The sequence below is a fragment of the Saccostrea cucullata genome, unplaced genomic scaffold (genome assembly GCF_032062105.1).
Source record: "Saccostrea cucullata isolate Sc308-1 unplaced genomic scaffold, CSIRO_AGI_Scuc_v1 ctg14464, whole genome shotgun sequence".
In the NCBI taxonomy this organism is placed as follows: domain Eukaryota; kingdom Metazoa; phylum Mollusca; class Bivalvia; order Ostreida; family Ostreidae; genus Saccostrea; species Saccostrea cuccullata.
This window is the reverse complement of record NW_026928715.1, coordinates 1-25,176: the sequence shown is the minus strand read 5'-3', so window position 1 is coordinate 25,176 and position 25,176 is coordinate 1. Positions and strand designations below refer to the sequence as shown.

The 25,176-nt window shown below is 32.1% G+C and overlaps 1 long non-coding RNA gene and 1 pseudogene across 1 annotated transcript; one reads left to right on the top strand and one right to left on the bottom strand.

Annotated features, from left to right (window-relative positions):
• Positions 1-10,883: 10,883 nt before the first annotated feature.
• LOC134278531 (uncharacterized) lies at positions 10,884-24,387 on the bottom strand (annotated as a pseudogene).
• On the top strand, positions 19,180-20,767 carry LOC134278532 (uncharacterized). Its single transcript, XR_009994466.1, has 3 exons — positions 19,180-19,453; positions 20,120-20,221; positions 20,337-20,767. It is a non-coding gene; the product is annotated as an uncharacterized LOC134278532 (long non-coding RNA).
• Positions 24,388-25,176: the final 789 nt, after the last annotated feature.

Here is a 25,176-nt window from a genome sequence, read left to right as displayed (position 1 = left end):
GCCAAAAGTGAGTAGTATCTCAAACGGCCTACCTTGTTTTCTTTACGCCACGTGTGTTTATCAATCTAAAAGTAGCGACGGCGTCACGTGATGGATTTATTTAAAAATAGCTATTTTTCTTTCCTTGCAGGATAACAAATAATTATAATTTGATAACTTTGTAATGCGTTTAATTTTAATGGTGTAATTTACAGTATTTTCGTAACTTTTATTGATAAACAAATTATATCAATTTCCAATCGTATTTTAACTGGCGCAAGTTATAGCGTGTATACTTTTAAAAAACGATAGGTATCCAGGCATTCAAAGAAATTGTCATGATTTTTATACTTACTAGTATTTGGTATTTTTTTGTCTTCTATTTCTGTCGTATATTCTATAATACTTAGTGTAAAAGGCTTTTGCTATCATTGCAAGATACCACAAATCACTTCTTATTTAAGGGGATGAAGGATGTATGGTCACGTGACTCGGTTGATTTACGTCATAATCTCTGATAAAATATGTACAAAACGAGATTGAAACCACAGTACTTGTATTATTTTTTGACTGTTTGTTTGCGTTCACCATCTAGTATAAAAATATCTGAAAACATTCAAAATTTCTTGCATATATTATCAAATTACGGAATAGATTAATCCACTCTGCCGTTTCCCTACTCTGCGCGTCCAGTGCGTCTTTGACGTCATAGTGGATCTCTTAGTTCAGTAAGATCATACACGGTAAAAACGGGTAGTATAAAATCATAAAAACGGGCCATAATATGTACATGGTAGGGTATTTTGTAAATTTCAGAACGCAAAAAATATTTTTACATGGTTGTTGACGGAAAAGTTCTGTGGGTTTATCTTATTTCGCTTATTTCAGGAATGTGTGACGTCATAGTTGGGTTTTCCCGTACTCGAGAAATGTAAACATGACACGTTTTTCTCATGATCATGACTCGATTAACTTTGCCCCGTGCAATATTGAGCTCAGCTTCACCAATCGATTTTTACAGTTAATCAATACAATGTTGACCTTGAACTTTGACGTAAATTTTCAAATATTGAATGATAGGATTTTTTGCAAATTAATTTTTTTATGGTTTAAGTTGTCCTAAAAAAGTCGTAAATTTCCGTCTCCAGATGTGGTGATACAAAAGAATCTTGCTTTTTCGAATTTTTAACCCTATTCATACTCTAAAATATTTTAAAAGACACATTTCCACTGGTATATTTTTTATTTATGGTGAAACATTTCAATTATCGACCGAGTAATGGACCCAGAAACACGGAGAATAAAAACTCCGCTCAGACACTGTGGGGTATGGTATTTGTCACTCAATATCTCAGAAATAAGTCTAGAAACCTATTGATATGTCTGCTTTATAGTATGTAGGACATACTAAATAAGATATATACAAAATATGAAAAAAATTAAATGTCAGGTATTTTTTCAGCTAAAGGTCCTTCATCCCCTTAATATCATGCTAATAAGCATTGGTGTCTAAGTCTGGATTCAAGAAAATCTAAAAAAAAAAATGTATTAATTTTTTTCCTTTTATAGGGTACAAATGTCAACTTTTATAAGACCTTTTCTAAGATTTTCAAAAACCTTAAATCTATAAAGGTCAATAAAATGAAAATGGTTGCATGAAAAAATTTCATTTTCAAGCTTCATTTTGAACCATTTCAATTTAAATATTAAATTTTGGAGTTGTCCTTCCTGGCTGAGGATCGGATGTCCTTAAGGGGGTCAGTCTTTTTTAGACAGCAAGAGAATTATGTTGTTTTTTGTTTGTTTGGAATGTTTATGTCATGCCATGAACATGGCTGGGCCGGGCATATAGAATTTGTCATATTTGTCCTCCTTCCGTCCAGCTTTGCGTTGAGCTCAGTTCAAATGTCAGTTTCAAAGAAACTATTCAAGACATTTTTCTCAAACCTTCGTATTGTATTGATATTAAGTGGCCCTTGTTTTTACCTTGACCTCACTTTTCTTATTAAGTTACTGCATGTGTTAAGCTCAGTTTTAAAGAAACCATTCAAGATAGTGTATAATCAAAGTTCATATGCTGATACATATTTACTGATGAGAGCTATCTTTGCTTCAAAATTTTTTAAATCTAAATCTTCACTTTGACCTTGACCTCACTTTTCCAAAATTTCTGTTTAAGTTGGTTTCGGGCAACAATTTCCAGGTCTTCCCCACTACCTCGGGACAAAATTTTGCCCGCACTCCCAATCCCAAACTGGCGAACACAAAAGGTCTTGACAGATTTAATTACTATATTACAACTATTACTTCAAGAGAAATGCTTAACTCAGTTGTTGTTGAAAATAAAATACATTAAGTTTGCCATAAAATGGAATTTAATATTATTTCAACATAGCTGTGATTTTGTTCTACATTAAGTGGGTTAAGTGGGGGGGGGGGGGGGGGGGGGCACAGACATAATCTCCCCCCCCCCCCGATCTGAAAGTCTGAAGGGGGGGGGGGCTAGTGCACCCGCTGCCCCCCTTTGATTACACTTATGAGGTTAAGCTATTTATGAATCAATTGATCAGTCAGCAGTTGCAAAAACTGATTCGATTCCCTGCGTTTGTTTGGGATTTCTTCTCGATAAACATCGAAACTTACATAAAGAACACGGACCAGTGTCAATACAAATCTTGTCCTGTTTAGCTTTACGATGTATAATATCTTTCTCGTTTCAAAATATGGGCGTGTCATTATGTGACAATATTGACGTTCGATTTATGTTCTTATTCGTGCCACTCAAACGAAGATAAATAATTTATAAAATAAACATTAACACGTATATTAGGATGTGAAACGCTCTGGTAGGGCAGTTTACTTATAATGCAAAATTGTTACAAATACATTTCTTCTTTAATCACGCCTGCTATTAAATCGATCAATTGCACAACCAGCAGTTGTGTATAACAATCAAAAGAGATCGATTTCCGGTTGTGCATTAGATGCGAATAATTCCGGTGCACAGGTAGTAAATGGACCCGATTCAGGCAATAATTGATATTCTTATTAAAATATAAGAATGTGATTCCATGAGCAATTTATTTTTCTTTAATTTTACACTCTCATAAAATGCAGTGATTGTCGATTAGCGACTATATTTTTTTTGAAGCAAGGGCAGGTAGAGCGAAAACGCCGATTGAAAATAGTATTCGCCGACTAAATTCGTTTTAATCTCAACAAAATTTGAAAATTCAATGTCCACCATGAGTATGCTACAAGTGCATCCTATCCACCAAAATTGGGACTTTGATATGTGTATAATTTGACAAATATTCGAGGAAAATAACATTGCTGATGCATGCGATCATTCAGTTGTGAAAGAGATCTTGGGTTATGCAAGAGATGAAGGACAAAAAGTTTCAAACTTTATGAATAAAATTAAATATTATAAATTATAACGTAGTCTTGCAAAATCTGAAAAATAAAATTATAGGATTTTCTTGCAAATAGGTTGAAATTGTGAGAAAAAAGAGATATAAGATAAGTAAACTGTTGAAGTAGATCTATTAGGGGAGAGGGTTAAAGTTTCAGTTACAATCAATATAATTACATTAAAAAAATTATTTTTGTATTATTTACATCATAAATCTTGAGTGAATTATCCAATGTATCTTTAATATGACTATTCCGTATCCAAAAAAAAAAAATAAATAAATAAATAAAATAAGAAAAAAAAACAGTATATAAATAAACTTCTTTCAGCACGAAATTGTTTAACTCAAACATACCTTACCTTTATTTGACAGTACTGCAACAAAAGTGGAGGGAAAGACCGAATTTTTCATATACTTTCATTCCATATATATTTTATTGTAAAAAGTGCTGTCTGTGAAAAAAATAAGAGGCAGGCTCTCGATGATATGTTTTTGCTAAGGGGTAAGTATTTCTTGGTGTTTTGAAGCTGGGTATCCTGAATTTTGTTATCGAGATGGAAAGGATCAAGATGACAACACCACATCACAGGTGCTTGTGGACAGGACCCCCCTCCCCCCCGATATTTAACTCCCGGACTTGATGGACACTTTTTCCTCACAAATTATATTTATTACATTTATTCATCATGTATACCATAGGAGAAAAAATCGTCAAAAACCAAAAAAAAAAAAAAAAAAAAAAAAAAATCGTTCGATAAAAAATACCCCTACTAAACACTCCAAATAAAATTGATGCAAAGCTATGGTGGCATATTTCTGCCCCTTGTGTGCAAGTTATTTTTCTATCAAATATGTTGACATGCAAGATAGTTATGTCAACATGCAACATAAATATGTTAACATGCAAGAAAATTGCAATCAAATAGATATTAAAAAAATCTTCAAAAATCTCAAATATCGCCCACATGTGACATCCAACATGCTAGATGCTACTTATTTATGTTAATGTGCAAGTTAAATATTTTGACATGCAACTTATTTATACTACTAGTAGTACAATCTTAATTTAAAAATCACCAATGCATGGGAAGCACAAAATATTGAACGCTGAAATAGATCATTTTCATTTCAGATCGTCTTCAAAGCAAAAATAAATAAAATGTTTTTTTAATTAATTAGAAATTTTAGTGCATTGTTCATCAAATGGAGTCATCCATGAATCAATAAAAAGGTAAATGATGAATGATAATAATTTATGAATGAAGATGTCGACCTCTCAAGATGAACCACGTGCTGACACCCTAGATCTTCGTCACGTGATAATACCCATGGTTTTTGCAGTATGCTAATCAAGGCGCGTATATAGTATGATGAAAAAATGTAAGAAAAATCTTTTTGTTGTCACATCTGTAGCACATTCAAAATAGTTTTTAATACAGTGTTGTTGAAAAACTTTTTCAATTTTTATTCACCCTGCAACTTTTACCACTTCATTATTATCCGGAAAATCACGACGATTTCATTTCATATCTTGAACACTCCCTGGTTGGGGAGTACCTATTGTAAACTCTTTCTATTTAACCATATATTACTAATTACCCAATTAGAAATGACAATGAAATTGAAACAACAACAATAAATGCTCAGTTTAAAGCAAGTTTTTAAAATTAAGATTAGTTTAAAGAACTAATGAAAAATAACGTCTCATTTCCCTATATAAGAGATCGGTCGCTGCTGCTGAAAAATGTGCTTGCAAAAATGACTGAAAATCATTGGCAGATGTAGAAAGTGGTTCCTGGGGTTGGACCCCCCCTTGATTTTTGCAGAGAGAGAGAGAGAGAGAGAGAGAGAGAGTTATGTAACATGGATATTTTATTACGTTTAATACTTTGAAAAAAATACTAGTAATACTTTGAATTACGACGGCGTATTAGTGCCATTTTAACAATGTAGAAATTTTTTTTTAAATCGTTTGTACGATTTAATAAATCGTTTGTACGATTTAGTAAATCGTTTGTACGATTTAATAAATCGTTTGTACGATTTAGTAAATCGTTTGTACGATTTAGTAAATCGTTTGTACGATTTAATAAATCGTTTGTACGATTTAGTAAATCGTTTAATAAATCGTTTGTACGATTTAGTAAATCGTTTGTACGATTTAGTAAATCGTTTGTACGATTTATAAATCGTTTGTACGATTTAATAAATCGTTTAATAAATCGTTTGTACGATTTAGTAAATCGTTTGTACGATTTAGTAAATCGTTTGTACGATTTAGTAAATCGTTTGTACGATTTAGTAAATCGTTTGTACGATGTAGTAAATCGTTTGTACGATTTAGTAAATCGTTTGTACGATTTAATAAATCGTTTGTACGATTTAGTAAATCGTTCGTACGATTTAGTAAATCGTTCGTACGATTTAGAAATCGTTTGTACGATTTAGTAAATCGTTTGTACGATTTAGTAAATCGTTTGTACGATTTAATAAATCGTTTGTACGATTTAATAAATCGTTTGTACGATTTTTTAAAAATCATTTGAACGATTATTTAAATCATTTTGGGTTTTACTAAACAGAGTAAAATAGAATTAGATTATTTATTTATGAATATAAAGCATCATTAAACATTATTATAAAATAATATCGCAATATTTGTCCCAACTATTTGTTTTGTGTCGATATTTTGACAAGAAAACAATTAAAAAGGCAATGTTTATTGAATATCTATGAGATGCATGTCCTGTTCAAATAAACACAAACACATAACACTCAGGATTCAATGCATTAAAAGATTACTAACACCCCGATCTCCATTACTATTTGTTTCAGACCAAGTATTATTTCATCAAAATCTTAAGTATCAAAAATAAATTAATTGCATAGAGTATACTAAATATTTTCCACATTAACAATACAACATTTCAAGTTACTTACTAGCGTAAACTGTTTATTTAGTAGGACCGGTCTTTAGTAAATGACACGATGGATTACAGAGAGAAATTAATTAAAAGGTATTTCAGGATGGGCTTTGCTTTCTCAGAAATTGAACAGATCCTTTATCACACTCATAGAATATTTGTTAGTGAAAGAACCTTGAAAAGGATAACATCTAAGTTACGGCTGTTTAGGCGCAAAAATTAGTCCGACATCGGGGATGTCGCCCTTTTCATAGAGGAAACTCTGGAGTCCTGTGGCCAATTACATGGATATAGGTGGATGTATTGGAAAGCCGTTATGGCAGGTTTTACTGTATCACAAGAAGATATTCGGTATCTTCTTACCATCCAAGATCCAGAGGGGGTCTATTTAAGAAAGAGAAACAGGCTACGACGAAGAGTTTACTCTAACAACGGTCCAAACTACGTATGGCACGTAGATGGGTACGACAAATTGAAACCCTTCGGGGTAGCAATTCACGGATGTATCGACGGTTTTTCTCGTCACGTCTTATGGTTAGAGGCAGGAATAACAAATAACAACCCACAAGTTATTGCTCAATATTTCTTAGAAGCTGTCGAAACCGTTGGCGGATGTCCTGTTAAAATAAGGGCTGATAAATGAACCGAAAATAGGTATATTGAACAGCTTCAAATATTTATGAGAAGAGACCACATGGATGTTTTCGCTGCCGAGAAAAGTTTCCTATATGGAAGTTCCAACCATAACCAGCGTATTGAGTGGTTTTGGGGACTATTGCGTAAAGAGTGCATACAGTTTTGGATTGATGTATTCCACATGTTAAAATATGAATTGGATGCCTTTTCTGGTGACTTTTTGGATAAAGGGCTTGTGCAGTTTTGTTTTCTACAACTTATTCAGGTATGTTCTAGTATTCATGTAATAAGATACTTTTTCACACATGTATCATTCATTATTTTATTACACTACATTAAAGCCAGTTAATGTTACTTCTGCAAAACACAACTGTATTCACTGGAAATTCAACAGAAGCATTATATATGGAAACGTATAAGTAGTAATTGTGCACATATGATCCTCAATTTTTGTGAACAATAAAATTTCAGGAGGACCTTGACAATGTCCAGTCTGTATGGGATGTCCATCCATTGCAGTACAAGAAGAATTCTGGTGGTGTTGTAGGTAAACCTTTCCTGCTTTACAATTCTCCAGAAATGTTTCGTGCAGACGACAAACTTTGTTCTGTAGATGCCGATGATTTCGATGTCTGCAGGGAGGAACTAGGAATTATTCAAAATACTCATTGTGATCCAAATTTGGAAGAACTTTGTCAGATTGTTATGGAGGAGAACAATTGGAGGATGCCATACTGTTCTGCAGAAGCAGTGCAATTGTACTTAAATCTAAGAAATTCCATACTCACTTCATTATAAAAACATTAATTCCAACAAGTCAATGCATTTTTTAAGCTACATGTATGAAATCAAAGGAGTGAACTAAAATTCAAATTCATAGTGATGGTAAGACTATGTTTTAGGAAAATATGTTTTAAAGTATGCTGTATGTGAGTTGTACAACTTGGATTTTTTTTCTTGGTGATACGAGTAAAGCTGCTTTTAAATGTGTGAATGAATTATCATCAATTTGACCCCAACAATTGTGCTTGTTACATGTAAGTCCCCACTGGACACACAGTGTCACCTCACATCTTGACAGGCATATGAAATAACTGGAGATGTATACATCATTTCTTTTGGTCATTAAGGAATGAAGGTTGCTGCAACATCTTAAAGATAAAAATAGTCTTAGAGTAGTGTAGAGTAGTGGATATCACATTGACCTTGATCAGATGCTTTATGATGTCATGGTTGTTCTATGAAGTTTTCTGAAGATGTGACTTGACATCCATTATTGTCATTCATGTAAGTCAGACAAACATGACAAATGAACAACCAGACAGATACCAGACAAAGTGAACTTTATCTTTCCAATGTGACACGTTTCAAATTAGCTTAAAAAGTGCAAACAATATAGTATAGATTAACAAACATAAAGTAAAAGTCTTCTAAAGGACTAATACCACTATGGCAACCTGTGTATAAGGTGACTTTCACATCCACTGTGAACTTGACCTTAGTCATACGTCCTTGGTCAAGATTATGATATATCCTTTGGTCATTGAGAACAACTGTATGAAGTAATAGCAAGATCAAACATACCAGTAAGATGATACCATTCAGACTTTAAACTGATGGACAGACAGACAGGGTGATTCCAATACATCCTCCGGTCAAGGGTAACCACAATCCAAAAAATAAATCATTTAATTTCATGTGAGGGTGTAAGGCTTATGACTCAAATGGGGTCGTCACATTGTGACCTTATTCACATATTCTTAGGTCAGGGTCATGTTAATCAAAAGTCAATGTGCACCTTTGGGTTATAGGCAACAAAAATACTAATGTGTGATCACATTTAAGTACACTACATGTACAATCTTCCGTCCATAGTAGAGTGCAGAAAGAAAGATTATGTTCAGGATGTAACAGAGGGAGCAGATTTAAACAATATCATGACAATAATTGATTAAGCACTGTAGTTATGATTTCTCTTCAATGAGTACAAATACACGAAATGAACATGTTAAACAACATTTATTACTCTGTTACCTTACAGTGAGATTAGGTGAAATAAATCCTTAAAGATATTTTGTTTAAAAAAGAAAAATCAGTAAAATCTCAATATTTTCATGTAGGTTGACTGTTAACCAATAGGAAGTGATAAACTTTCACAATCAAACTGACCTCAAAGACGCTCAAATAATTTGTTATCTGAATAATTTTTTGAAATGATTTGTTTACAATATTCTGTTTATAAAATGAAAATCAGCAATTTTTTGTGTTTAAAACATTCTGTTTATAAAAAGAAAAACATTGTAAAATCACACTCTTTTCATGTACACCAATTTATGGAGATATATAGTTATAACCAACAAAAAGTAATACACTTGATAGATAACCTCTAACACACTCAAATATATCTTTCAATGCTTCTGTAAACAAATTGATTTGTTCAGCCTTTAGAAAATTATGCTTATATGAGATAGCTCTAACAAGTTGTTCAAATAGGCCTATGTTGCCTACATAGCACCAAAAGTGAACTAATATTCTGTTTCAATACTATCCAAATTTAACCTACAAGAAATCTGTCCAACCCTTGTTGGTTATGGGGAATATGCATATTAGTTTAAAACATTACAATTAAATCTTGACAGTTGCTGGGCTTTATGAAAATCCATTTTGTAATTATGAGAACAAGATGTATTTGTAAAACACTGATGTTTCTAGTTGGCAGTAAAGTTAAAGAATAAACAAAAATAAAACTAAAAACTCATGGATGCTCCCCAAACTGTAATGTGCAGTACTTCTACATGACTTTGACCTTTGAGATATGACCTTAGTGGCCTTTACTTAAAGAAACATAAATCAAATCTATCCTCAATTTTCATGATGATTCTAAAGAGGAAAGAATATGACAAAAATGAACCTTTATTGATATGTTTGGTTTCATTTTTCAAGTGACCCTGATATGACCTTGAGATGGACTGTAGTTAGAATTAGTCCATTAGTGTTTGATCTAAAAGGTAGAGTATCATGAAACATTCATGTGAAGTATGATCATTTTTTTGTTTAAAAAATTGTCAAAATATAAGCCAGTTATATTAACTATTTTAAAATCAGTTCTACTGATGACCTTGACCTCTCATAAATGACCCTGAAGAACCTTGAACTAAACCTCTTGGTGTTAGGTATACTCAGTTATGCTGCCTGTTGAAAATTCACTAAATATAATCCCTTTTATGGTATTTAAATTCATCCTTTCTCACTGACCTTGGCCTTTTAGAAATAAACTTAAATAAACTTTTTTCCAAAAGTTAACATCCAGAGTGACAACTGTGTGAAGTATAATCAAATTCTTTTGAACACTGTAGGAGATACAAGTTGATGGATGGACAGATATAAGAGCAACTATATGTGTTCCCTGAATTTTCTATGGGAGCATAAAAATTCTACTTTCTGACCTTAGACTGCATCCCATCTACCCTTGAAGAAGTTTTTGTCACAATGATTACAATGAAGTACAAAATGTCATAAAGTAAATGGGTGAACAATGAATAACTACAGCTCACTTAAACATTCTGCTCAGGTGAGATATCCCAACGGTAAAAATTTCAAACAATTACTACGACTATCATCATGCATGCATTTTGATTTTAAAAATGATAAAAAAGGGAAAACTAATTGTGTCATTTTTGATGTGTTATAAATGTCCATTGGAATAAAATTCTTCAAAATAGTAAACCAAAAAGTCATGCCTTTTCATAACATTTCTTTTTCTCAAGAATATAATGTTAAATATCATAACCTCAAAACTGTAACCATGACAGAAAAATTCACTAAGTCTTAGTTCTCTAAAGAAACGAAGCTGTTCATGCACACAATATAGTATACAACTGAAATGCCTGTATACATGTAGCAACAAGTCATGAATGCCCAGTCCTATGATGTACTAAAAAAGTGTGCATAGTTGCTAAGTTAACTTGGCTTTGAAAAAACACTCAATAGCTTATCATCATCTAAGCAAAAAGCAAGTTTGTTCTACATTAAGAAAACTTACTGGCACACATAATAAAAAAAACACCATACGCCTTATGCTAAGTAGAATCCTCCACCCCATCGAATGGCTGTAACCATATCATCCCTAAAATTATCAGGATCAGAATATCCTCTCCACAGATGAATTTCCAAACCACATGTATGTGCAACTGGGAGTTGGTATTTATCGCTGTCTGTAAAGCATATTTTCAATCTCTTGTCAAATCCTAAAGGAGGAACTTCAGCCGCGCCAGTCCAAAATGCAAGCAAATCATTCAGTGTAACTTCTATAATGTTAGCTGAAAAGTAAAATAGACTCATGTTTTAGAAAGAAACTATTATGTTGTTTATCTTTTTGTGGTGGCCTACTAAATAGTTATCAAAATTAGTATATTTAACACTGTAATTACCCTGGGATAACTTAAAGTTGCTCCAGGAAATACCTTTCATTTTGAGCATGTTATGCTGAAAGTACTTTCAGGAGCAAAATGACAAGTATCCGAGGATAATTAAGATAAATAAGGCACTCATTTTAACCTTTGTGAAATATTTATATCTAACACACACTTTTAGCTTGGGACAAAAAGTACACTTATTAGGCAGTCAAATGACTATTTTTAACCTTTTAAGGTACAAAGCTGTGATATACAAATCTAGGTCTATTGCAATTATAATATTATTTTTGATAATCCAACTTGTTCTCTATATAAAATGATTGGCATGGTTATTTAAAATCAATAAGTTTGTGAAGCAATCATGCCCAAAGTTGGCAACAAGTCCTACTTCTTGACCTTTGCCCCAATCCTACTTTAATGGAAAGGTCTTTTCAGAACAAAGCATACAGGTGAAATAGGAAAGCCCTACTTTTGATGGATCAAGTGTAATGATCATTTTCTAAGTTTTTGCTGAATCAAACAGGTAGACAGAAAGACAGCCCAAAATCTAGTTTCCCCCAAATCTTTATATTTAAGATAAGTCAGAGAACAATAAGTTTAAACATAAAAGGTATAAGCGTATTTATGAAGAAAATGAGTGTTTAAAGGAACATGAATGTTTCCTTCCATGACCTTGACATTCCTGTGACCTTGAGAAATGGTCCCAATAGAAAGGGCTTGTCATAAATAATAAGTATGTAAATATGAAAGACCTTACATGTATGGTGAACAAGAGATGCTCCATTATTGAAAGTGACAGACAGATGGACAAACAGACTCATCTTATTTCAATGATATATATATACTTATTCAATAAATGTTATGGTACATATATCCTTCAAAAAATAACCCAGGCATGTACAAAAGCTGTTAATGATGTATTCTTGTTTTTACCTTCACAGTCGGCACACATTGCTTCAAAGCAGTAAATAACTTCATCTTCTTTCCTACGGTTGTTTGATCCTGCTGGACTGTACTCTATGTCATAAAGTTTCCTCAATCCACTAAATGTCAAGCTGGATGATTTTGCTGCTACAAACAGACATTCCAAGGCCTCAGGGGCTTTAGCAATAGCTTTAGCAAAATTCCCAACCTGGTCCAGCCCATCAATAAACTGTGAAATTTCACTGTGCACTCTGATAAAAGAAAATAATATTAATAAGCTCCAATAAGCCTTTAGTGCTAACCTTTGCACTACAATCATATAAAGGAATGAATAAACCATGATATTGAAAATGAAAATGAAAGAAGTACTATAACATACTACTGTGCTGCTTTGTGTTAAGAATTTGACTTACAAAAGAGTTTGTTTAGTTAATACATGTATATATACACTTGTGACCTTGAACATCATTACGCAATGTACGTATCACCTTCACATCGCCTTTTCATCATCAACATCTGTGCACTAATCTAACCCTTTTCGCTACCCATTCTAGAAGGTGTATCAGTTGTCTATCAGAGCTACACTAAAACCTCTAGAATGTGCCGTTCCATCAAAGTGAAAGGATATATGGACAATAGATTAACCGAATACATTTCCCATCATGAATTTACAAAGATTAATTCAGATTTCTTATATAGTGCTCCTGGCCCTACTCTACTGCATGCAATGATTCATTGGAAACTATATTGGTGAATTATTTAGTGATCACCTACCTGTAATATATCTCATTCTTGAAAAGAATTTTCAATATCTCATCCCTTCCGTTCTTTCCATTTTCAAATTGTGGGGAGCAAGGCCATGGTCTAGAATCCAATCATTGTTGATTACCTCTTTAAATTGGTCTTCTGTTGATGCATCCTGAATCTAAGATATTTAAAGGTAATTAATACATGTATTGCAAAGAAAGCATATCTCAAAACATTTAACACATCAAATGTTTTTACCAAGACCTAACATATAAATCGTAAGAAAACTCATTACAATATTCAGGAGCAACTGCCTGGAATGATACTCCTCAGATGATATGATATTCTGATACCTTAAACTCTTTAAAGACAAAATGCTCAACATTCTTGTTTTCAAAGATATGAATCCTTTCATGACATCGCTTCATAACTGTGTACATATTCATGTTTACTGTATATAACTTTGTCAATGTGTGTGTTTAATTTATTTAAAACAGTACATTATTAGTACACCCATCATCTGCCATCTCAAAGGTTTTAAATTTCATCATAAATTTCAAGTCTACAGTGACCTTGACATTGGTCAAACGACCTGAGTCAAGATTATGGCACAATTGCATGAAGTATTAAGTACATCCAAGATACCTGACCCAGACACAAATGAAACAGCCAAACTCATGGACAGACAGACAGACAGGGTGGTTTCTGTACATACCCTCCAAATCTTGTTTGTGGGATGCACAACAGCTTAAAATCATGATTACCTGAAGAAGTCGGGCTCTGACATCAAAGTCTGCAATGATATTTACATCCACATCATCAATGTCTGATCCATTCATCAAAGTATAGACGTGTTTATCGAGTACAGGCAGCCCTGGACCCCCATGCAAAAGGCTCCAAGCAACAAGACTGCCACATCTCTGGAAAGTTTCCTTGTGAAGGAGGTCAATGCTATGTTTAAAGACCTTGTTTGCATCTGACCCTTCTAAAATTGTATTCTGAACTTCCATCATCAGCTCTCTAATGAAAGAAAGTTGCTTTTAAAGATATATATATATATATAAAGTATTGTGTTTAGCAATAAACACCACTATATGATATCTGCTAACACTTGCTTCTCCCGTTTCATTGAAAGTGTCAGAACAGATCTGCTTTTCTGATTGCTAAACATGCAAAATTTCAGTGAAATGTGTGATAGGTTTGTCCCCATAAGCTTAATGATACTGAAGTACGTTTATTATATAGGTATTTTCAGATCAATGGCATATCCAGACAGAATCAATGTCCCTAAAGCTGTTGCGATATGCAATTTCCACTGTATATATTAGACAAATTCTTTGCTGCAATAGATCTTTAAATTGCAAAAATGTTTTGTCTAATTTAACATCTACTTTCATCGAAAATTCCATGCTTTAAGATGTAGTTGATCAGATATGATATTTCTGGTAATAATTGTCTATAAGCTCGGAGCAAACCACAAATGTACCTTAAAAATTCTCTTTTAGGGCCACCAAGATCATCACCTATTTCCCCACTGTAAATAATGTTGAAAGGATGGCTAAAATCAAAGTTTTTACGTGAGACAACTCTCAAGGTGCTTTGCAAGATTTTTCCTCTGCAAACCACAATTTCAGTAGGTAGCACATCCTTTACTAATGTCTTCTTCATCCACCATGTCATGATTCCTTGAAGTGATGGTTCTGGTCTATAGAAAATATATGAAAGAAACAACTAAATACATGCAAATGTAACAAGAAATCTGTGAGCCAATGCTCACTAGTAATACCCCCTCTCTGATTTTGAAATCAGATTCATATAAAAATAAATCCCACCATGCATGCCTCAGAGAAGATTGTGTTAAAATTTCAAGTATCTGCAATTAGTAGTTGCAGAGAAAACTGCGACAAAAATTTGTTATGGAAGGACAGACAGATGGAAACCTTCAAGGACTCCAAAACAGATAGCTAGACAGACAGACGGACAGATACACAAGGGTAAAACAGTATACCCCCTTCTCCTTTGGAGCGGGGGTATAATTATATATCTGAAATTATTGTTTAGTGTCATCAACTATCTAAACTTTCTATACGAGAAAATCAAGACACATTACATCTTGAATGTTCTGGAGAATCACCAAGTCATATTTCTTAAGGACACACATATCTGTTTTAGAATTATATTTCCCATAAATGTCTTGGAAAAGATAGATTAAAAAATATAACCTCAATTATCAAGACATTGCCAGACAGGGAATTTAAATCCTTGTCTCAGAAACAGTCTGTGGTTGAAATTCATTGTGATTAACTATCATAAGCATGATAAGGCTGGAAATGGAAGAAGAAGAGTCAAATCTATTTTGAACTAAAATTAGTGGTCTCAAAAGACAGTTGGTCCTTAAATCCAGGTTAATTTCTTACTAATTAAATTAAGTACCTGTACAATTTGAAAAGTGTGGCCTTTAAAATCATATTTTTTAAAACCATGTAGTATTTTAAGGTATGTTTGACTGTAATACGAGGGCTGTTCGGAAATTATTGAGACAATTACATTTACTTCATAAAGGACGGAGATAATTTCATGAAAATTCATCAACATTTTAGAAAGAACAAATATGACACTTATGCAAAATTTCTAATTCCTATGATAATGAGAAAAGTTTCGGTGAAATGATAAACATGCATATGTCTAATGACCCGGAGCAGCATCGCTACATCATTTAACGTCACGTCAGCCGGTTTAGTATGTAAAACGTCTGGGAAATGTTTAATACTTTGCCTTCTTTGTTTATTACATATACAGTGCAGGGAAATAATTTTGTTACAGCATCAATGCTGATTTTGGTGCTTCCTATGCTTGCTGATGTTGATGCTTCCTTTGCTTGCTGATTTTGATGCTAGTTATCCTTATCCTGATCCTGGTTTGATCCTTATCCTGATGCTGGTTTGAAACTAGGTCAAAGCTAGTAATGCTACCGAAAGTAGGATTATCCTGCCGGAAGTGGATAATTCAAAAACAGCATCGCTATTTTAAGCCATTAAAATTAATTATTGGAGTAATTTTTATTTGTAATTTGTATTAAATGACTTTCCTTTATCTGTTTTCACTTTGGTCAATGCTAGTTCTATCCTTTGCTTGCTGATGCTGATCCAAGTAATGCTGTTTTTTTTAAATGCTGATGCTGATGCTAGTTCTATCCTGATCCTGATGCTGGTTTATGTAACAAAATTAGTTCCCTGCACTGTAACATTACAAAAATCAAACAGTCTCTTTCCTTCAACTATTCTTTAAAAATGTGAGCTGTTGCTACCCCAGTGTAAAATTTTCATTTGTGGGGAAGGATGACTTAGAATCAGCGCCTATTTATGCAACGCAGATCAACAATATTAGTACTGCATTACTACCGTTTGTAATAACTGATGGTCGTCCGGAGCTTTTGATTTAATCTGGTTGAATTAATTGTAAAAAAAAAAAAAAAAAAAAATGTATATATGTACCAATAAAATAACAAACCCTTACGCATCGTTGTTATTGTTTTAGCAGGTCGTTCAGTCTTGAAAAGAGTTCTACATTGCATTACACAAAATTTAAGGTATGCTGGCTGCTCAACCCTTGACGTCAAAATCCATTTTTTCGTTCCTAGCAGATTAAATTACAGAGCTTAATTTTTTTTATAATCTTCATATTCCTGATCTAAATTCTAACAAAGTTGCACAAAATGAATTTGAAATAAAGCTGAAAAGTTATATTCATAAACTGAATTATTTTCGCTCTTACTATCCCATATCAAAAAATAATACAGAAAAGTATATTTTTAATATACTTTTAATACATTCATTTTTGTACTTTCTTAAAATAATACAGAAAAAATATATTATTTTCCTATCACAAAAAATTCAGTATATCATTTTTGTATTAAAATTTGACTTTGATTTTGTACAGTGTATTTTTTTTGTATTTATTTGGACTTAGATTATTTTCAGTGTATTATTTTTGTATTTTTTTGGACTTAGATTATTTTCAGTGTATTATTTTTGTATTTTTTCAGGACTTAATTTTTTCCAGATGTATTTTTTCTGTATCAAATTTGAACTTAGTAATTTTACAGAAAAGTCTATACAGTTAGACTGTATCATTTCTGTATTAAATTTGGACTTAATAATTTTACAGACAGTTTGTCTGTATTATTTTTATATCAAATTTAGACTTAGTAATTTTACAGAGTTTGTCTGTATTATTTTTATATTAAATTTGGACTTGGTAATTTTACAGAAAGACGGTCAGTATTTTTTGTCTCAAATTTGATTTTAGTACATTTACAGAAAATTCCATATATTTGGTCTCTATTTCTTTTTGTTGTTGGGGGGGGGGGGGGTAAATTTAGACATATTTTCTATTTACATTTGTCTTTATGAACTTTATAAATTTTAGAGAAATTCCTTGCAAAATGTCTGCTGCTTTTTTTTTTTATAAGTTTATAGCATACCCGGTACTTAGAAAATTTATATTACTTTTTTTTTTCAGGAATCTTGGTATCCGATTATCTAGAACTTAAATAATTAATTGGTACTAAAATTTATGTTAATCTCAATCAGTGGTAATCCAGAGAAATATTTCCATCTTGGGCATGAAGATTTTACAGCGGGTTTACATTAACTTTTCAGCGGGTTTACATCTTTCACGTGTTTAGATCTATCACACAACAGGTGGTCTTGCAGGCTAACAAATGATTGCATCATACTACAATTCAGAAATTACGTGATTTACCTGTGCACATGGAAAGTCCCAACTAGCTATTACCATGCATACGATGTTTTCTTCAGATTTTAGTATATATGTGCATTTTTTTCACTCAGAGGGAATCATATTCAAATTATCCTAAATAAATTTCAAGAAATAAGCTTACAATGTTCAAGTCTAGAAAGGGATGTGCAAGTAGTAGGTTTCCTAATTAAATTATCAGTGTGTTTAAGATAGATATTTACACTAGAGAATGTTAGCTGAAACATGTGCAAAAATTATTAAAGTTTGGAAGTATTAATTTTTTTAACCTGCTTGGACTGTGTTATTTGTGTAGTAGTACTGTCAATTTAATTAAACATTCAACGAAAATACTTTTTTCCAGGGAAGGAGGGGGGGGGGTTGGAAAATACATGTAGAGACTATTCTCTTTACTTGGAAAATATTCTACCAACATTATCAAGTGAAAATTGATCCCCCCCCCAAAAAAAAAAAATTAATGCCATGTATAAATTTGTTTTGAAAAAAAATGGTTTAAATAAGAAACATTGACCCTCAGCTTGTCAAATTTATCAGTACATTCAAAGAAACTAACTTAGGTTGTTGTTTTTAGCCTTTTGTCACATCACATTCAGTTTTTGGTACAAAGTAAGTTGTTTTTATTCAGATAAAATATCAGTTTTTCTTCAACTCTGTGTTTAATTCTACTCTCAGTTTAAAAAAAACGATCCTGATTTTAATTAGTTAATAATTTACAAGTTAATTATGTTTGATCTTGGGCTAATTCTTGCATAATCAATGCAATCAAATGACAGTTTCTCAAGTTAAATCTTCTACCCTGAGGCATGTTAATTAGCCAGGTGGCTGTGTGCTGCGTTCAAGCGTGAAGTGATTTCCTGTCGTGAATTCACACTTGGTTGCGTTATGTAAACAAGAGAGATTATCAGTATGCACTGAATAAACAGAACAGCTAAGGAATATTGCCTACACTGGGAATATTTATTAATTTTTTGTTAGGAAAAAAGGACATGGCGCCGAGAAAAGGGGGCATGGCTCTATACCTTGTTATTTTGCTTTAGATTTAACACTAAATTGATCCTTCTTCTTGAACTTTATGGTCTACTTTACAGGTCAACTTGTATAATTAAAAAAACAAAAACAAAACAATATAGCTGACCAGAAATCTTTCTCATCTGTAATCGGAAAATTTCTTAAAGTCAAAAATAACGATTATAAGAAATGATTCCTAATAATTATTCTAGTAATGATCAAGGGTTTATTAAATTGATTCCATACTACTTATTAGACTTCGTACATAAATACATTTCCTTAGACTGTTAAAAATATTTTATATTTAAAAATCGTCAATCTTCGTAAATAAGGAGCTATTTGATTGGTCAGATTTTAAAATTTTTCTTTGCTTTTCTCTGATTGGTTAACGGTAATTTACCCACGCCATTTTGAAAAATAGATCGACAAACCGAATTGAGAGAGTAGGTGATGTTTAATAAAATTTAGCTAATATTCGCCGATGAAATTGGTAGAAAATAGATGTTTAGCTACAGCATGTTAGCATGGATCACATTTATAAACAAAGAAAAGCGAAAACGGAAGGAGGTTGGCGTTTTTCAAGCATCATGCCCTGGCTTTCCTGGTGTAAACAACGCCATATGCGGTAAGAATTTTTACATAAAATAGCACAGTTGTTTCAATTTTGAAAATGTGAGATGTAGATTAATAAATGTTAATAATATCTTTTATAACCAATTCATAGTAGGTCAAATTGAATGCAGATATATTGGACATGTTGGATTTGTGGCAAAAGAGAGTTTTGTTATGCTACTTTCTATCTTGAATTGTATGGATAATTACGGGCTTTCAACATGTTCAATGGCAAATGATATTATTTATATGGACCAAAAATGACTTAAAAATTAATTTCACCCTATCCCTCAGGCCTAAACATGGAATAATAACAGATAATATCATCTTGGCATACAACCATTTAAATTTTGAAAAGTGAAAGGGGGGGGGGGTAATCATTGCAACTAAGCTTCATGGATTTATGGTTTAGCATACTTATAATTATTTAAAAAAATGACTTGAGAAGAAGGTGGCAAGAAAGATTTTTTTTGGCACAAACTAATTATTTTTTATATCAATATATGATGATCCATATTTCCCTTCCCCAATATCAGTTTAAGATTTCAAATCAAATGACCCCCCCCCCACCCCACCCCAATTCCAATGAGGTGTATTGACAGTTTTATATTTTCATTTTTTAATGGTCTGTATTTCTACCTGTTCTGCAAAACATTTATCAGTATCATTACTTTTACAGTTTGAGTGCCTCTGCAGAGCCAAAGAAGAAAAGCTGATTAGTTATAGAGGAATAGGACACCCACCCACCCACCCTCCCACCCTACCCCTTGAAGCATTACAGGTGTGTAACATTGACAAATGACAATATCAGCTAATCATGTGAAGATATCTTTTTGTGTGTGTCTGTGCATCTATTTTTGATATACCCCAGTACATTTTGATATTCTATTTTGTAGTCTAAGATTATGCAGGACCAAGCAGGATGACAGTGAGAAAACTGGAGATGTACTTCTTCAACAAAGTAAAGTGCTGTGCAAAAGAAACCCCAAAGCAGAGAGAAGATCTAGACTTTTGAATTCATATCTCATTATAAATGTACAATTTACAAAGACAATAAGATTGATTAAACATGACGTAGAAATGAGGACAATTGAAGAGTGAATACTGTATGTAAGACAGAAAAGATCAAGATTATTGCACAAAAAGTAACTAAATCAGTAATCTAAAGCCATTTCTCTTTAAAATCTGATTGAAAGCTGCATTTAAGAACAAGTTTTTCACGTTTTTAGTACTTTTCTAGGCACTGCTTTGTATTATTTAAAGCTTTTTTATGTACTTTTTTCCTATCATTCTTGTACCTTTTTTGGACTCCTAAATGTATTTTTTTTGTATCTTTCAGAATGTATTATTTTTAGATTTTTTTTGTTTTAAAATCGATTTTAATACAGGAATAATAGACTGATACAAAATTAATACATTTTGTATTCTTTACCTATTTTTTTTTTCAAGGTGCTCCAAATAATACAGAAATAATAGACTGATACAAAATTAATACATTTTGTATTATTTTCCTATTTTTTTTTTCAAGGTGCTCCAAATAATACAGAAATAATAGACTGATACAACATTAATACATTTTGTATTATTTTCCTATTTTTTTTCAAGGTGTTCCAAATAATACAGAAATAATAGACTGATACAAAATTAATACATTTTGTATTATTTTCCTATTTTTTTTTTCAAGGTGCTCCAAATAATACAGAAATAATAGACTGATACAAAATTAATACATTTTGTATTATTTTCCTATTTTTTTTTCAAGGTGCTCCAAATAATACAGAAATAATAGACTGATACAAAATTAATACATTTTATATTATTTTTGTATTTTTTAGTTCTTCTCTAAATTGTATTATTTTTGTACTTTGGATAAGGATTTAATACAGAAAAAATACAAGAGTACAGAAAAAATACATCAAGTGTATTATTTTTGTATTTTTACTGAGAAATAAAGTATATTAAAAATATATTTTTTTGTGTTTCATTTCTAAGAAAGTGTATTATTTTTGACCTAATTTGGAACCAAGATAAAAAGGGTTCCAAATTTGGTCATTAAAAATATACTTTTTTTGTATTATTTTTGTATTATTTTAATCTATTATTTTTATATTTATTTTCGATATGGGATAGGTCCACGTCGAGTTGGAATGTTGGTGTTACATATTTTCAATGTCTGATTTTGTGACTGCTCCGGATACCCCTACTATTGTCGCATTTAAATACCATTGGAAAGGAAATATTCAATATTTGTAAAATATTTTTTGCTTTTACTTATTCTTACTGTATGTCAAACGTATATGCTAATTTTTACTGAAAGACGTTCATTAGAAAGAAAAATATACACAATGTCTCAATAATTTTCGAACAGCCCTCGTAAAGATATATTTTCCCCCAACTTACACCTCACAATGGCCACCTTAGTAATAGACATCATAACTCCAAATTGATGATGGAACCGACAAGCCAAATGCTATTTAAATTTATGAAGGTTAGTTAAACATTGCTTACAATAGTCAAAAGGACACTTACTCTGTACTCTCCAAACTCTGTCTAATAACTGCTTGCAGCTCATGATCAAAGAACTCTTCACTTTCATGAGAAGGCTCATGTAAAATAACAATGGGTCCCTGCTCTCTAGAACTTGATGGGATGAGCTCTGGTGCAGTCGCAGAGGACAAAGATGATGGACCTGGTTCTACAGTATGTAAATGCCCTGGTTGTACAGTTGATTGTATTGACTCGGGTGAAGTACAAGATGGATTTGAAGGAAGGGAGCTGCTTACACATTGTGAAACGACATCTGATGAACACATTTCATGTAATGGCTTCGGCGTGTCAGTGGATCTTTCTGAAAGGCTCGATGAACGATTCTACAAAATAATGATTATTCTATTAGCTTATTAATCTTTCTAATGTTGCACTTTGGGATAAAAGACTAATAGCATTCTTACAAAATGCAACACTACAATTTTTACTGAAACATACCAGTCAAGCAGATACCATCAGGTAACTTGTGATATTGAATAAATTTTATATCTACGCATAAAAATTAGAATAAGGTTGTACAAATATTACAATTTAGCTGATTGAAATATAATATTTGTTTCAAGGAGAAACTTTATCTATGGCTTCAGGAACAAAATTTCTGAAAATGAGAATATCATGGTTGCTCAACCACCTTTCCTTCATACTGAGAAAGCTCAATAAAGGGCAGAGTTCATGATGAAATATGTAGACAAGAGTGTTCAAGGAACATATGTGTCACCTGCAGGCGACTTTTTTAAAAGTATGACAGACAGAGTCAGATGGATGGATTGAATGACAGAGGGACTACAGAGAAGTGATCCCGAAGTGTCTCACTGCTAAGCAGGTGACAAAAAAAACAAACAAGAGGTCCAAATGGGCCTACACTGCTCATCTTAATACATAATCAAGTTTTCTAGTTAAGAAAATGTGAACAAGAAAGCTTATATCTTAATGATTGCCTTTAATTTTCATGGAAATCAATGCAGCCATTGCAGAGGAAATGTCAAAACGGCGCAAGCCAATTGGTACTTCAAAATGAATAGGATCGAAGCAAGATAATGTATGCACTAATATCCCTGCAGACAGTTTAGAATTTCTAGGAAACGGTCACTTGGTCAATGTCATGGAATGTACAAACTTGCAGCTTCTGTCATTATAGATATGTTAAAGGAGGTTCGATATTGAGTTTTTGAGCTGATTTTGGTCTGGGCCTTTATTTCTAAAATTCTGCATCATTTTCAAGTTCTAATGTTTAATCTGAATTATACAATGCAGACTGAATTATATTCAATGAAAAACCCGTGATTAAATTCGATTTATTTAGGATTACAAATAAGCCAGGAACAGCTATTTTTAGTGCCAGAAAGTTTTTTTTTTTTAAAGAAAAAAATGATCAACTTTTTCCCCTTTTAAGTATATATACAGTACTGATAATTTTAGATTCCTATTTCCTTTATCAGAAATTACAACTTAGATGTTTGCACACAAAGCTGTGCAGTGATATTTGTTATGATGGTTCTGAAATATTTATTTATTTATTTTGAATTCTTTTAATGAATTATGACAAATATGCATATTTAGTGAATATATTCTTAAAGTCCAGGAAAAAATTGAGCCAATTATAACATAAAATTGACACTTTTTAGTAATATTCAAAATGATGTTCTTTTCTGAATATTTAAGATAACTTTGACCTTTCTTCTTAAATTCCACAAAACTTTTAGAAAGTTTTAGACTTTAAAATAATTTTCTCATGCTTATTTAATTTTCAATGCAAGAAATATAACATTTTTGAGTGCAGAAAGGTCAAATCTTTGAATATGTGAAGCAATTTGACTCTTGTTCTTTGTAAAAATTTTAAAGTGTCTTATTTTAAAAAGACTTATAATTTAATTTCTTCCATACTTTATTTGAAAAAAAAAATCATGTAGAAAAACATCTAAGTTGTAATTTTTTTTTGAAAACGCAAATTTCATTGCAAAAAGGTCATATTAAATGTACTATAATGCCCAAAGAAGCATACTGACACCCATTTGTTGATTTGAATTTTAGTTCACCTATGTGTTTAGAAACTGAAAATATACTTGAGAAAAAGTTTAAGACTAAATATCAGGAGCCAACCTTATTAAATAACACATCCCTATATTTTATTCCTGAAGAAAACGTACTAGGCTTACACAAATTTCTCAACAGGAAAGACATAGGGACTGACAGTGTGGACAGATGGACATGGTGATTCCTACATAACTCTGAAACTTTGTGGGAGAACATATTATAATAAGAAAGCATTACCAAATGCAACCTCCTGCGACGAAGTTTTGGAAACGATACTGTTGGGGTCCCAGTATCACTGTCAGATACCTCTAGGGATTCGTTGGTGGGACTCTCTTTTCCTGATTCCTTTTGTGTACTTTCACTCCCCTACAAAACATATACAAAACAATCTCCAGCAGTCAGTTTCACAATAAATACTTAAGGACTTTTCTTATCTTCTGAGCAGATAATGAATCAAGTATGCAGCAAATTTACAATATGTATTGTCATACTAGTATTCTATAGTAACCAGTGTAATCATATTATCCTAAGTATAAATAAGTAAAAAACTATGTCTCTGGCAATGGCCTTGAGCCCAGCTGTACTTAAGGACAGATGATACAAACAAATTTTTTCTTTGGAGGAGACTTAATATCATGTCACAAGTTTAGAAAAGTGGGTAATTCTAATTTTTTCTCCAAAGAACTGGAAAATGAAATAGCTAGACTTTGAAAATATTAGTAATATTTCAATAAAATTACAAATATGGACAAAACACACCTAGTAAATTAAGGTTTACAGATGAAAACATTTTTAGAATATGTTGAATTGGCACTAAAAGTGTAATATAAACTTTAGGAAAGTATACCAAGCCAGGTGAATTTTATCAGGAAAAGCAAAATGGTAAAAATTAGCCTATATGATATTGCCAAATTCTTGTCATTTTGTTTTTCCTCATAAAATTCATCTGGCTTAATAGGCATATTTTTCTTAAGTTTATATTACACTTTTAGCACCAAGGTAGCATATCCTGAAATTTGTTTTCACAAGTAACCTTTACTAAGTGTGATTTGTCTATATTTACTTTTTATTTAAATATTACTAATATTTTCCAAGTGTATTTAATTTTCCAGTTCTTAAGAGAAAAAATTCTAAGAATTATCCACTTTCCTAAAC